This window comes from Microcaecilia unicolor, chromosome 7, assembly GCF_901765095.1.
Source record: "Microcaecilia unicolor chromosome 7, aMicUni1.1, whole genome shotgun sequence".
Taxonomy (NCBI): domain Eukaryota; kingdom Metazoa; phylum Chordata; class Amphibia; order Gymnophiona; family Siphonopidae; genus Microcaecilia; species Microcaecilia unicolor.
This window is the reverse complement of record NC_044037.1, coordinates 129,745,654-129,758,509: the sequence shown is the minus strand read 5'-3', so window position 1 is coordinate 129,758,509 and position 12,856 is coordinate 129,745,654. Positions and strand designations below refer to the sequence as shown.

General features: G+C 43.1%; 1 protein-coding gene across 2 annotated transcripts in view; it reads right to left on the bottom strand.

The window, feature by feature from the left end:
- Positions 1-10,927, bottom strand: part of COL6A2 (collagen type VI alpha 2 chain) — a 479,211-nt gene extending 468,284 nt beyond the window's left edge. For both annotated transcript variants that reach the window (XM_030210351.1, XM_030210352.1), the window contains exon 1: positions 10,720-10,927. The gene's annotated coding sequence lies outside the window, so the exon portion shown is untranslated. The remainder of the gene's footprint in view (positions 1-10,719) is intronic.
- Between the last annotated feature and the right edge of the window lie 1,929 nt (positions 10,928-12,856).

Sequence of the window (12,856 nt, the reverse complement as noted above, 5' to 3'; positions counted from 1 at the left end):
CCCAAACGTAAAAACATTCCAGACAAGTTATACCTAAAAATGAGGAATTTTTCCAGTCCATTTAATAGCGGTCTATGGACTTGTCCTTTAGGAATCTATCTAACCCCTTTTTAAACTCCGTCAAGCTAACCGCCCGTACCACGTTCTCCGGCAATGAATTCCAGAGTCTAATTACACGTTGGGTGAAGAAAAATTTTCTCCGATTCGTTTTAAATTTACCACACTGTAGCTTCAACTCATGCCCTCTAGTCCTAGTATTTTTGGATAGCGTGAACAGTCGCTTCACATCCACCCGATCCATTCCACTCATTATTTTATACACTTCTATCATATCTCCCCTCAGCCGTCTCTTCTCCAAGCTGAAAAGCCCTAGCCTTCTCAGCCTCTCTTCATAGGAAAGTCGTCCCATCCCCACTATCATTTTCGTCGCCCTTCGCTGTACCTTTTCCAATTCTACTATATCTTTTTTGAGATACGGAGACCAGTACTGAACACAATACTCCAGGTGCGGTCGCACCATGGAGCGATACAACGGCATTATAACATCCGCGCACCTGGACTCCATACCCTTCTTAATAACACCCAACATTCTATTCGCTTTCCTAGCCGCAGCAGCACACTGAGCAGAAGGTTTCAGCGTATCATCGACGACGACACCCAGATCCCTTTCTTGATCCGTAACTCCTAACGCGGAACCTTGCAAGACGTAGCTATAATTCGGGTTCCTCTTACCCACATGCATCACTTTGCACTTGTCAACATTGAACTTCATCTGCCACTTGCACGCCCATTCTCCCAGTCTCGCAAGGTCCTCCTGTAATCGTTCACATTCCTCCTGCGACTTGACGACCCTGAATAATTTTGTGTCATCGGCGAATTTAATTACCTCACTAGTTATTCCCATCTCTAGGTCATTTATAAATACATTAAAAAGCAACGGACCCAGCACAGACCCCTGCGGGACCCCACTAACTACCCTCCTCCACTGAGAATACTGGCCACGCAATCCTACTCTCTGCTTCCTATCTTTCAACCAGTTCTTAATCCATAATAATACCCTACCTCCGATTCCATGACTCTGCAATTTCTTCAGGAGTCTTTCGTGCGGCACTTTGTCAAACGCCTTCTGAAAATCCAGATATACAATATCAACCGGCTCCCCATTGTCCACATGTTTGCTTACCCCCTCAAAAAATGCATTAGATTGGTGAGGCAAGACTTCCCTTCACTAAATCCGTGCTGACTTTGTCTCATCAGTCCATGTTTTTGTATATGCTCTGCAATTTTATTCTTAATAATAGCCTCCACCATCTTGCCCGGCACCGACGTCAGACTCACCGGTCTATAATTTCCCGGATCTCCTCTGGAACCTTTCTTAAAAATCGGAGTAACATTGGCTACCCTCCAGTCTTCCGGTATTACACTCGATTTTAGGGACAGATTGCATATTTCTAACAGTAGCTCCGCAAGTTCATTTTTTAGTTCTATTAATACTCTGGGATGAATACCATCAGGTCCCGGTGATTTACTACTCTTCAGCTTGCTGAACTGACCCATTACATCCTCCAAGGTTACAGAGAATTTGTTTAGTTTCTCCGACTCCCCCGCTTCAAATATTCTTTCCGGCACCGGTGTCCCCCCCAAATCCTCCTCGGTGAAGACCGAAGCAAAGAATTCATTTAATTTCTCCGCTACGGCTTTGTCCTCCTTGATCGCCCCTTTAACACCATTTTCGTCCAGCGGCCCAAGTTAAAAAGGAATGCACAAGGAAAAGTGGAAAGGTATAAAGCCAGATTAGTCGCAAAGGGATATCTTCAAAAATATGGAGAAGATTTTGATGAAGTGTTTGCACCTGTAGTGAAACACACGACAATAAGAACACTTCTGAGCATTGCAGTCTCAAAAGGCATGCAAGTCAAACACATTGATGTGAAAACAGCATTTCTTCACGGAGATATAACTGAAGACTTGTACATGGAACAGCCAACAGGTTTCATAAATACAAAACAAAGACAGCTAGTGTGTAAATTAAACAAAGGTCTTTGTGGATTAAAGCAAAGTGCAGAATGTTGGAATGAAAAATTGCATGAAATATTGACAAATTTAGGATTTAAGCAAGGTGAAGCAGATAAATGCTTGTACACTAGGTGCACAAATGGACAATATGCATACATTTTGGCTTTTGTTGATGATCTGCTCATTGCAAGCAAAAGTGAGCAAGAGTACAAGGACATTGTAAAGTGTTTAAACCTCAATGTTGAGATAAAAGAACTTGGTAATGTGTCATACTATCTTGGTATAGAAATTGAGAAACAAAATGATGGTTCTTATCTTCTAAGCCAGAAGCAGAAAATAAATGAGCTTATTGAAAGTTTAGGTATGCAAGATGCCCAAGTTGTAAGCACTCCCATGATCACTGATTTTCTGAAGGATGAAACAGTAAGAGAACCTTTACCAGATAACATCCAATATAGATCAGCCATAGGTAAGCTTTTATATCTAGCTACCACATACAGGGCTGATATAGCAAATGCAGTAGGAATTTTGAGCAGAAGGGTCAGCTCACCTACCAAATCAGATTGGACTGCAGTTAAAAGGATGGTAAGGTATTTAAAGGGTACCATTGATTGTAAATTAAAGATTTCAGCCAATAGTAATCCAAAACTAATATGTTACTGTGATTCAGATTGGGCAGGGGATCATTCTGATTATAAATCCACAAGTGGATATGTGTTTATGTATGGAAATGTACAAATTTCATGGGCCAGTCATAAACAAAGTATTGTGAGTTTGTCTTCTACAGAAGCTGAATACGTGGCCGTATCGGAAGCGTGCAGAGAACTGATGTGGATTGAAAAACTTATGCTGGATTTTGGAATAGCTGAACAGAGACCAATCCAGATAATGGAAGATAATCAGAGCTGCATCCGACTGTCACAGAATGACAAGGTTCAGTCACGCACCAAGCACATCGCAACGAAATACCACAACGTGCGAGAGTTGGCGAAAGAAGGGGTCATCAGTCTACACTATTGTCACACCAGTGAGATGACAGCTGACATCATGACCAAACCGTTACCCAGAGAACATTTTGTGAATCTGCGTATAAAGCTTGGACTTTGTATGAATAAATAATTGCATGACAGTTATGCATGAGAAGGGGTTTGTTGGAATGTAATTGTATTTTACATGCATTGCCTGTCACCTATTATTTCTCTGTGATTACTCTGTGACCTCTGATGTGAATTACTTAGAGAGGTCACACTGCTATGCAACTTCCTGTGGGGGTTAGACACAGCAGATGCAGCAGACACAGCACATGGAGCACATGGAGCTCATGATCTCTCCTAACCTGAGAGGATCTATGGTGGTGTGAGCATCCATTACCATCTAAGCACATGGAAGGAGCTGATAATACAAATGTATAGTAATATGTATATATAAGCCTGTCTGATTATAATCTAACTACAAACTGTGAGTAAACAGATGTTTTGTTACTTCAACTTTAAAGTGACTCAGCAGTGAATTATTCAGGGGTGAATGAGAGAGAGATGAAGAAAGAAATTAACATTTCTAAAGCTGAAGCTGTGTGTACTAAAATCTGCTAATTATTTACTACAAATAATCCAACAAATTTATCCAGTCAATACTCAGCCAGCAGCGGTCAGAATTATGCCTCAATTTTCAATGTTAGACTATGTCCAGGCACCAGCATTGAATATATGGGTTTGACCAGCCAGAAATTTGCCACCAGAATTCATGCAAATCTTGGCCAATATTCAGTCAGGACCCACAAAAGACACTTATGTGGGTCCAAGCTGAATTGGTTGGCACTTACATAATTTCCGGGTACTGGCCTGAAGCACTGCAAGTTTTCCCCAATTTCCTGGACACACATCCCTTTCCCCACACAGTGGGAGGGAGAGGCTTGTATAGTTTTGGGGACAGGGGTCCAGGAAAGAGGGTGGAGAATCTGTACTTATACAGGCCGATACCCCGAAGTTATGCTGATGTCGGCCCATATGCAGTGCCAGCACCCACATAGCTAAGTGGACAGAGATAGAACTGCTTTTTGTGCAGTCCTTTGTGCCTGCTTAGCTATGCAGGCACTGGCACTGAATATTGCCACCACACACATAACTGCGACTGCACCTTGAATATTTGCAATTCTGGACACCGCATCTCAAAAAAGATATAGTGGAATTAGAAAAGGTACAGAGAAGGGTGACAAAAATGATAAAGGGGATGGGACTTCCCTATGAGGAAAGGCTAAAGTGGCTATGGCTCTTCAGCTTGGAGAAAAGATGGCTGAGGGGAGATATGATAGAGGTCTATAAAATAATGAGTGAAGTGGAACAGGTAGACGTGAATCGCTTGTTTACTCTTTCCAAAAATACGACTGGGGGCATGCAATGAAACTACAAAGTAGTAAATTTAAAACGAATCGGAGAAAATATTTCTTCATTCAATGTGTAATTAAACTCTGGAATTCGTTGCCAGAGAATGTAGTAAAAGCAGTTAACGTAGCGGGGTTTTAAAAGGTTTGGATAGCTTCCTAAAAGAACAGTCCATAAGCCATTATTAAAATGGACTTGGGGAAAATCCACTGCTTGTTTCTAGGATAAGCACCATAAAATGTATTGTACTGTTTGGGGATCTTGCCAGGTACTTGTAACCTGGATTGGCCACTGTTGGAAACTGGATGCTGGGCTTGATGGACCTTCGGTCTGTCCCAGTATGGCAATACTTATGTTCATATGTTCTTAAAAGTACCATCATGGAAGCCCAGACTAGACAGATCAGATGTATACCATGTATTAACAAAGGTGGAAAGAAGGGCAAATGACAACCAGTGTGCTTAAAAGGTGAAGTGAGCCAAAAGAACATCTTTCAAAGAATGGGAAAAGAATCAAAATGAATAAAATAAGAAGTAACATAAGCACTGTCAAGCTAGATTGAAAGCATTGATCATGAAGGCTAAAAGTGAATATGAAATAAAACTTGCCGCGGAGACAAAAACTCATAGTAATACCTTTTTCAGATGCATCAGAAAGCCTGTGAGAGAATCTGTGAGACCGTTACATCATGAAGGAGCAAAAGAGGCACTCTGGGAGGACAAGACTAAGGGGTCCTTTTACCAAGATGCAGGAAAAGGGCCCTGCACTAGTGCCAGGGGTCGTTTTTCCCGCATGCCAGGGCTCTTTTTACCGCAGCAAGTAAAAAGCCCCCAGACAAACATGGCCATGTGGTAAGAGAACTTGTAGAGCATGGTCATGTGGTGGAAGCTCTTATAGTCACCCATTGAGGTGGCAATAAGGGCTCCAATGGGAACCCAGTGGTAACTGGGCAGTGTGCAGTGATGTGCGATTACCACCGGGTTACAGTTGAGCAAGCCATTTTCAGGGGTTTTCTTTTTCCCCGTGCACTCAGGGTGGAACTACTGCCAGCGGTAGTCCTGATTTAGCGTTCGGGCATACCGACGCTTTGTAAAAGACCCCCCCCCCCCCCCCCCCCCCGAATGAATTCTTTGCTTTAATTTTTATGGAAGAAGATGGACCATTGGTCTGAGACAATAAGATTATTCTTATGTTTTTATGTTCTTATATTTGCTGCCTTCACCGGCTCCACAGGCTTCTCTCCACCACGTTCGCTGACATCGCTTCCTGTTTCCTCACTGGTGGGACTTGGCAGAGGAAAGCCTGCATGGCCAGTGCATGCAATAAATACACCAGGGAGGGATGGGGGGGGGGGGGGGTTCAGAGACAAGGGGAAGTGGCCAGGCCCATAGGCATAGACTGGGGGGGGGGGAACAGGAACTTGAAGAGAAGGCTTCCTGGGCAGATCGAAGGCAGGAACGCTGAAAAAGCTGAAGACTGTTGCCTGCACCAGAGGGAGGGAGGAAGAGAGGGGGTAAACGGAGTCACGATCTTGGACCTCGCGGGGGGGGGGGCAGTAGAAGGAAGATGGATGGAACTGGGAGGGGTGGGGAGCAGAGGGATGGACCAGGAGATGGATGGGATTGGGAGAGGTCAGGCACAGCAGAGGGAAGGAGCAGAAGATGGATGGGACGGAGGGATGGTGAGCAGAGGGAAGGAACAGAAGATGGATGGGACTGGGAGGGGTGGGGAGCAGAGGGAAGGAGCAAGAGATGGATAGGACTGGGAGGGTGGGGAGCAGAGGGAAGCTTACTGGAAAGAAGACACTGCATAAAACAGAAGACACTGGGACCAAAGCGAATAGAAAAACTAAATGATCAAACAACAAAGGTAGATAAAAGTATTTTATTCATAATTTATTAATTGAAATGTGTCAGCTTTTTGAAATGTGCATCTGTGATATTTTGCCTGTAAATTTCAATTCCTTCCTCCATATTAGCATATTCATTTGCATATGTATTTATGCAAATGATATGCTAATATGATCCGTCCATTCTTTGCCCCCCCAAATGAAACAGTCAAACTATGCCTATGGCCAGGCCACAGGTAGGAGAGGGGAAGCTGCAGACATGTTGGGACCGGGGCAGAAAGGGTGGGAGGGAAGAAAGAGGGAGCGAAGTTGGATGCCGGTGCAAAGGGGAAGGTTAAATAAAAAAGCCTAAACTTTATGGGGTTGATATGCGATGTGCTTTAACTGACCAGAAATGGCTCCTGCCTAGTTAAATAACCTGTTTGTGGCTAATTGGTCATTTTCAGCGGCACAACCGCTTAGCACCACTGAAAATAGCCAGTTAGCACCTATCACAAAACTGACTATTTTGGGGGTGTTCCAAGGGCAGAGTCAGCACTCGGCCAGTTAAGTGAGAATATTCAGAACTTAACTGGCCAGGTTTACCGCATACTGCATAAAAGTCAGTCCTATCTTTATGTGGTAACCCATAGCTAGTTAAGTGTTGAACATCGCATTTAACCCGCTATGTGTTAGCTGGCTCCATAAACCAGAAATTCAATGCTAAAGCCAGGACATGGTCCGGCATTTAATTTCTGGGTTTACCACCGGTTGCAGTCTTGAAAACAGCAGGTCCCTCTATGCCACTGGTACATATCCCGGCGTTGTAAAATGGAGCTCCAGATATTTATGCAAGATAAGCATTTAAGTGCCAGTTAATGCATGCATAAAATGCCAATAAGGCTTGCAAAATGAGGGCTAAATAAGATCATGGAATTACCACTGTCTGAACTCTGTTCAATAGGATTCAGGTAGAGGTCAGACACAAATACCGTAAATAAATAAATTACACATTTAGTATCAGCCAAGATGAGGGACACAGGATAGTAGGGTAGCAGTCCTGATCTGGGACACAGTCAAACTCTGCAGAGTTATCATTCGCCACCTAACTGAACCAGAATCTTTTCTAATCCAGATAGGAGAAAAGAAACAGCAGTTCATAATAGCACATTATTTGTGGAAGAACTCCTTGGTCTGATTACAGAGATGGCTATCAGTTTCTCTAAGTTGGTGATCATGGGAGACTTTAATCTACATATCAAAGCACCAGATACCACAGATGACTGCTGCTGGTTAAATACTACTACTACTACTTATCATTTCTATAGCACTACTAGACATACGCAGCACTGCACACTAAACATGTAAGAGACAGTCCCTGCTTGACAGAGCTTACAATCTAATCAAGATATACAAACAGGACAAATAAGGGAATTACTCAAGGTGGGTGATTTGTTTTTGCACTGAATCCCCCCATCAGATGGTGTGGATCCTCCCTGCCCAAGGCCTAACACCCCCCAACTTTCTTTCTCCTCAAGCTCAACCCTCCCCAGCTCCTCCCACCTCCTCTCCACTCTTCTGATCACCCTCCTTCCCACCCTTCCCTCCAGAGCATGCACCCCTCCCTTCAGAGCATGAGCAGTCCCCCAGGAAGTGGCGTTCCTAGGGGGGGCGGTGGGTGCGGTCCACCCCGGGTGCACACCGCTGGGGGGGGGGTGCCGTGCGCGCCTGTCCTCCGTTCGTTCCATGCTTCTTCTCTGCCCCAGAACAGCGGCATGCACCTGGGGGGGGGGGGGTTCTTTCATGGGGGTGTTTTTTCACCGGGGGGGGGGGTGGTCGCGCTGCACCCGGGGGGGCGGGATGCATCGGCGATCCGGCCCGGGTGTCAGCCCCCCTAGGAATGCCACTGCCCCCAGGATCCCTTATCCCTCTCTTCTACCCCCAGAATATCAACAGACCCCCCTAGCTGACCCCCCAACTAAATATCAGCAGATCCCCCCCCAGAAGACCCCTCCCCCCAGACTATCTGCCCAATTCCTGGTGGTCTACTACTACTACTACTAATAGCATTTATATAGCGCTACCAGACGCACGCAGCGCTGAACATTAGACATAGAGAGACAGTCCCTGCTCAAAGAGCTTACAATCTAGGTAAAATAGGCAGAAGCAATGCCCACTTGCTCCTGCCCATTGCGGCTGCCCTCTCAAAATGGCTGCCGTGATCTCTAGTGGCAGCCTCATTGAACTACCTGCGAGACTGCCACTACAGGCCATTGCTGCCATTTTGAAGGGGCAGCTGAATCGGGCTGCAGTGAGTAGATATTGCTTCTGCCCATTCCTCGCTAGAATGATTGAACAGGTAGGCCAGGGAGAAGGGTCTGCTGATATTCTGTGGGAGGGAGAGGAAATCCTGGGAAGGGAACTGTTCATGTTCCAAGGAGGTGGAAGGGAGGGAGGGTGATCGGAGCACTTCAGGCCGCTACCAGGATGTTATGTGGGCACCAGCACTGATTATTACCTGCACCTTCATAACTTCCGGCTCCTCCCTGACTCCATCCCTGTAATACCCCTCTGCGGTCCAATATCAAAATAGCCGGTTAGCCCCAATAAATTGGCCACTGTTGCTGAAAAATGCCACTGAATATCAGTGGCCAGCTTGCAGGGTGCCATTTAAGAGGGCAGGAGCCCCTCCTACCCACTTAAGTAGTTTTGAATATTGACCCCATACAAATAATTTTCCACAGTTTTGCACAGAATTGTAATTTGGGGGGGGGGGGCAGAATACTCAAGTTTCTTATAAAATTATTACCTGCAGAAATGCCTTTGAAAATTATCTGCTCTATATTTGGCACACTTTTACCTGCACAAGTGGGCTTACATTTAGATAATTTAAATAACTAACATTTTGAAAATAGAATATGATCTTATTAGTAACCATGCCTCTTTCTGATTCAGATACAAAAGGACAGGTTTTTGAAATTGGCTAACTGTTTAATTTGGGGCATATAATTTCTAATTTTACACATCTGAAATGCAGTTCAGCTGTTGAAAATATACCTCTTATAATCCATTATTTTGAAAATTACCTCAGAATATCTAAAGGAAAATTATGCCTCTGGACAACTACATGAATGGTCAAACAGATTTTTAATGCACTTTAAAGTAAGGTCAGGCATACAGAGAGACACTTAAATTGCTCAGTCATTATTTTTAGATATTGGTAAGTCCAATTTTTCTTATAGGTCTACATCAGCCGTTGAAAATTTGAGGTGATTAACTTCAGGCCATTAAGAAGCTAGTATCCACAGCAGTCTATAGGTATTCATAGGAAATGACATAACTTGTACTGAGCTGAGATCTATGACTCCAGCAATCTGTGCTGCTCTTTGACAGGTTACAGAGAAAAGTATTACAGCTCAAAGTGATAATTTGACATGTAGGGGGGCTTAAACTTAATTATAGCCTCCATATTTTCAGTTCCAGCAAAGCTGATACTCAATGGGTAGCAAAAAAAAAAAAGTACATGACTTTCTAGTTAACTTTCTCCAGATATTCGGCAGCACTTTACTGGTTACCTTTAGGGCAACCTCTGGCATGATCATATTGTCCAGATAAGTTTAGCAGGGCAGCACTGATTTTCAGTGCCAACTAGTTAAGCTCAAGCCATGCCACCTCTTTGATGGCAACTAAATTTTGACCAGTCAGTAATTTAAATAAATACGGGGAGGGGGAGAGAGAGAGATTATTATTATTATTATTAGGATAACTGCCCAGGTTTCTTGAATTCCTGTAATATAGTTAGGTGACTGTAGAGTAAAATTGATTAAAAGGCACCTAAATTCTGCTGATTTACAGCATACAGTGAAGTAACACTAGCATTCTGAGGTTTGGGTATCATATACAGTAAGGCTTGTCATGGCCCTCAGTGTTACCCTAACACAGAGATCTGTGGACTCTTCCAGGCCCTCTATGTTACCTGGAGACTGGAACTCCTTTATATCCTCAGTGTATGAGACTTTTGTCACATATCAATGTCAAAAACAAAACAAGAGAAAAAGAAGCCAAGACCTGATCTTTCATTTTTAGAGTAATGGACAGCTTAATCATAGCTGTGAGTCTCTCTCTCCTCATTTGTAACGAATGTCATTATACTGAGGAGAGATGGGGATCACGGGTCACTAGGACAATGCTTTGTCTGTTCAAAAAAGATATAATCTTTCAAAATTCAAAGCAGAATTTTCAGTGGTTCTATTCCCTAAAGCTGTGCAAGTTCAAGAATTCTCCTGTGATAAATGAGCAGCTGGAGGCACTGTGCATCATGTAGCCACAAGTACCATGTTACAGTGACTAAACTATAAAGAAAAGCGATCCAGTAGATATTATCTTTCTGCTTTCTGCTTATTCTCTCTCTTCTCTGCCAAGTAGGCATTTTTGTTAAGATTCTAATGTCATATTTTTCTTAGTAGTAAAATTTGAAGTGAAAGATTCACTTACCTGAAAACACCAAGAGGCATTTGTTGTCTGCTCCCAAGACACTTCTTGCTTTCTTAAAGATGTTAATGCAATTTCATCTTCAAAATTAAAGAATATGTGTTTCACTTCAGAAAAAGATGGATACTTTTTGAAGAAGCAGAAGTTTCCTGGGAGTGGCAGAGAGCTGTAAATGACTTCTCTTCTCTTCCCTGCAAGAGAAAGCAAGAGTCTGGAATTCGCTTTTCTTATGATTCTCCTCCTCCAACTCATTGGTGACCATGGCTATTAACTGTAATTGTCCACTAGGTGGCAATGTGGATCCATAAGAAACAGAACAGATACACACACACACACACAAGATTATTGCACAAAAAGAGGGAAGGTCAGTAAAGTGAAATATTTTTAACTGTATGCAAGAATGAAAATGTCCTTGATTAATAACAATTCATTATCCTTTAGAAAATATAATTCAAAAGAAGTTTGTGCTATGAAGTTCAAAATGTCTTAACATTCTAATAAACTGTTTAAAAAGAATCCCTGTGTGACCAAACACTCCCATGCTGAAGTGCTCAGATGGTCCCGCAGAACGGGTGGCTGCCAAGATGCAAACCCCTTAGGGGCAGAGCAATGACAGAATTATAAGTATGCTTCAGCAACAGATAAAAAGTCAGGAAGAGTACATCTTATCTACCATTGGACTTGGAGGAAACGAAGGGAAAGAGGGTAAAAAGGACTAGACATTGGAGTGGATGGATTGGGATCAAGGGTAGGGGCACAAACTTAAGGCTTTATCATTTGCCAATAATAGTATGCACTCTTTCAAGAGAGCGTGTGTGTGTGTACTGTGTGCAAAAAAGGCACCCATTGCGCATGCACAAACTATTGTGCATGCATAAACAACTGCACGTGTACACATACCCATGGATAGGTCGCCCAAAGTTGGATGCCAGAATTTATGCACAGATCTTAGATCTGCATGCAAATTAAGCACTTTACTTGGCACTATCGATCAATTAGTGCCATTAACAGACACTTAATTGACACTAAAGGTTACGTGCAGACCTTCAAACCATACACTCCTCTAACAACCGCAGCAAACTGTTTTCACGTGCATCTAAAAAGGGGATGTGCTAATGAGAGGGGCATGGGTGGGTCAGGAGCAGTCCAAGAAGTTACATGTGGTGTTAAAAAATAATGGCCATCAGTGCCTAACTTTGGGAACAGGAATTACACCAGCTTCTATGAGGTGTAAGTCCTGCACCCACAGTTAGGCACAGCTTGCATATTGAGCCCCTATTCTCTAAAGGTCAAGCACTCTTTATAGAATGGGGCTCAGCACACATCATTTTGGCATCTAACTTTGGGCACTATATATAGAATTCCCTCCCTTGAGCACTCTCTTTAAGAAAGAGTGCACCCTCTTTTTACATAATCCACCCTCTCTCAAAAGAGTGCACTCTCAACAACTTTGTTCCTATAATGAAAAATGGCTATACAAAAACAAATAAAACTAACATTTCCAGAAATGACATAAGAAATGATACAAAAAGAACATTTTCTGGCTGTCCATCCTTAGCTGTTAATATGATTTCTTACAGCTCAGTGGTGTTGTGTTTTAAGATTTTGAAACATGGAAACAGAAAGCATGACAGAGAGCCTATTTATTTTTGAACATCCACATCAACTGCTCAACTCTAATCTAATCTCACATTGGCATTAATATTGCACTTTACCTAAATAGGCTTTAGGTTGATCACAAACTTTACAACAGGCATGGACGCTGTTCAAAAATACCATCCTGGAGGTCCAGGCCAAACATATTCCGCAAATTAGAAAAGAAAGACGGAAGTCCAAAAGACAGCCGGCATTGTTGAAAAGTGAGGTGAAGGAAGCTATTAGGGCTAAAAGAAACGCCTTCAGAAAATGGAAGAAGGAACCATCTGAAAATAACAAGAAGCAGCATAAGGAGTGTCAAAGCAAATGCAAGGCGCACATAAAGAAGGCCAAGAGGGATTACGAAAAAAAGATAGCATTAGAGGCAAAAAAGCATAGCAAAATCTTTTTTGGGTATATTAAAAGCAGGAAGCCGGCAAAAGAATCAGTTGGGCCGCTGGATGACCGAGGGGTAAAAGGGGCGATCAAGGAAGATAAAGACGTA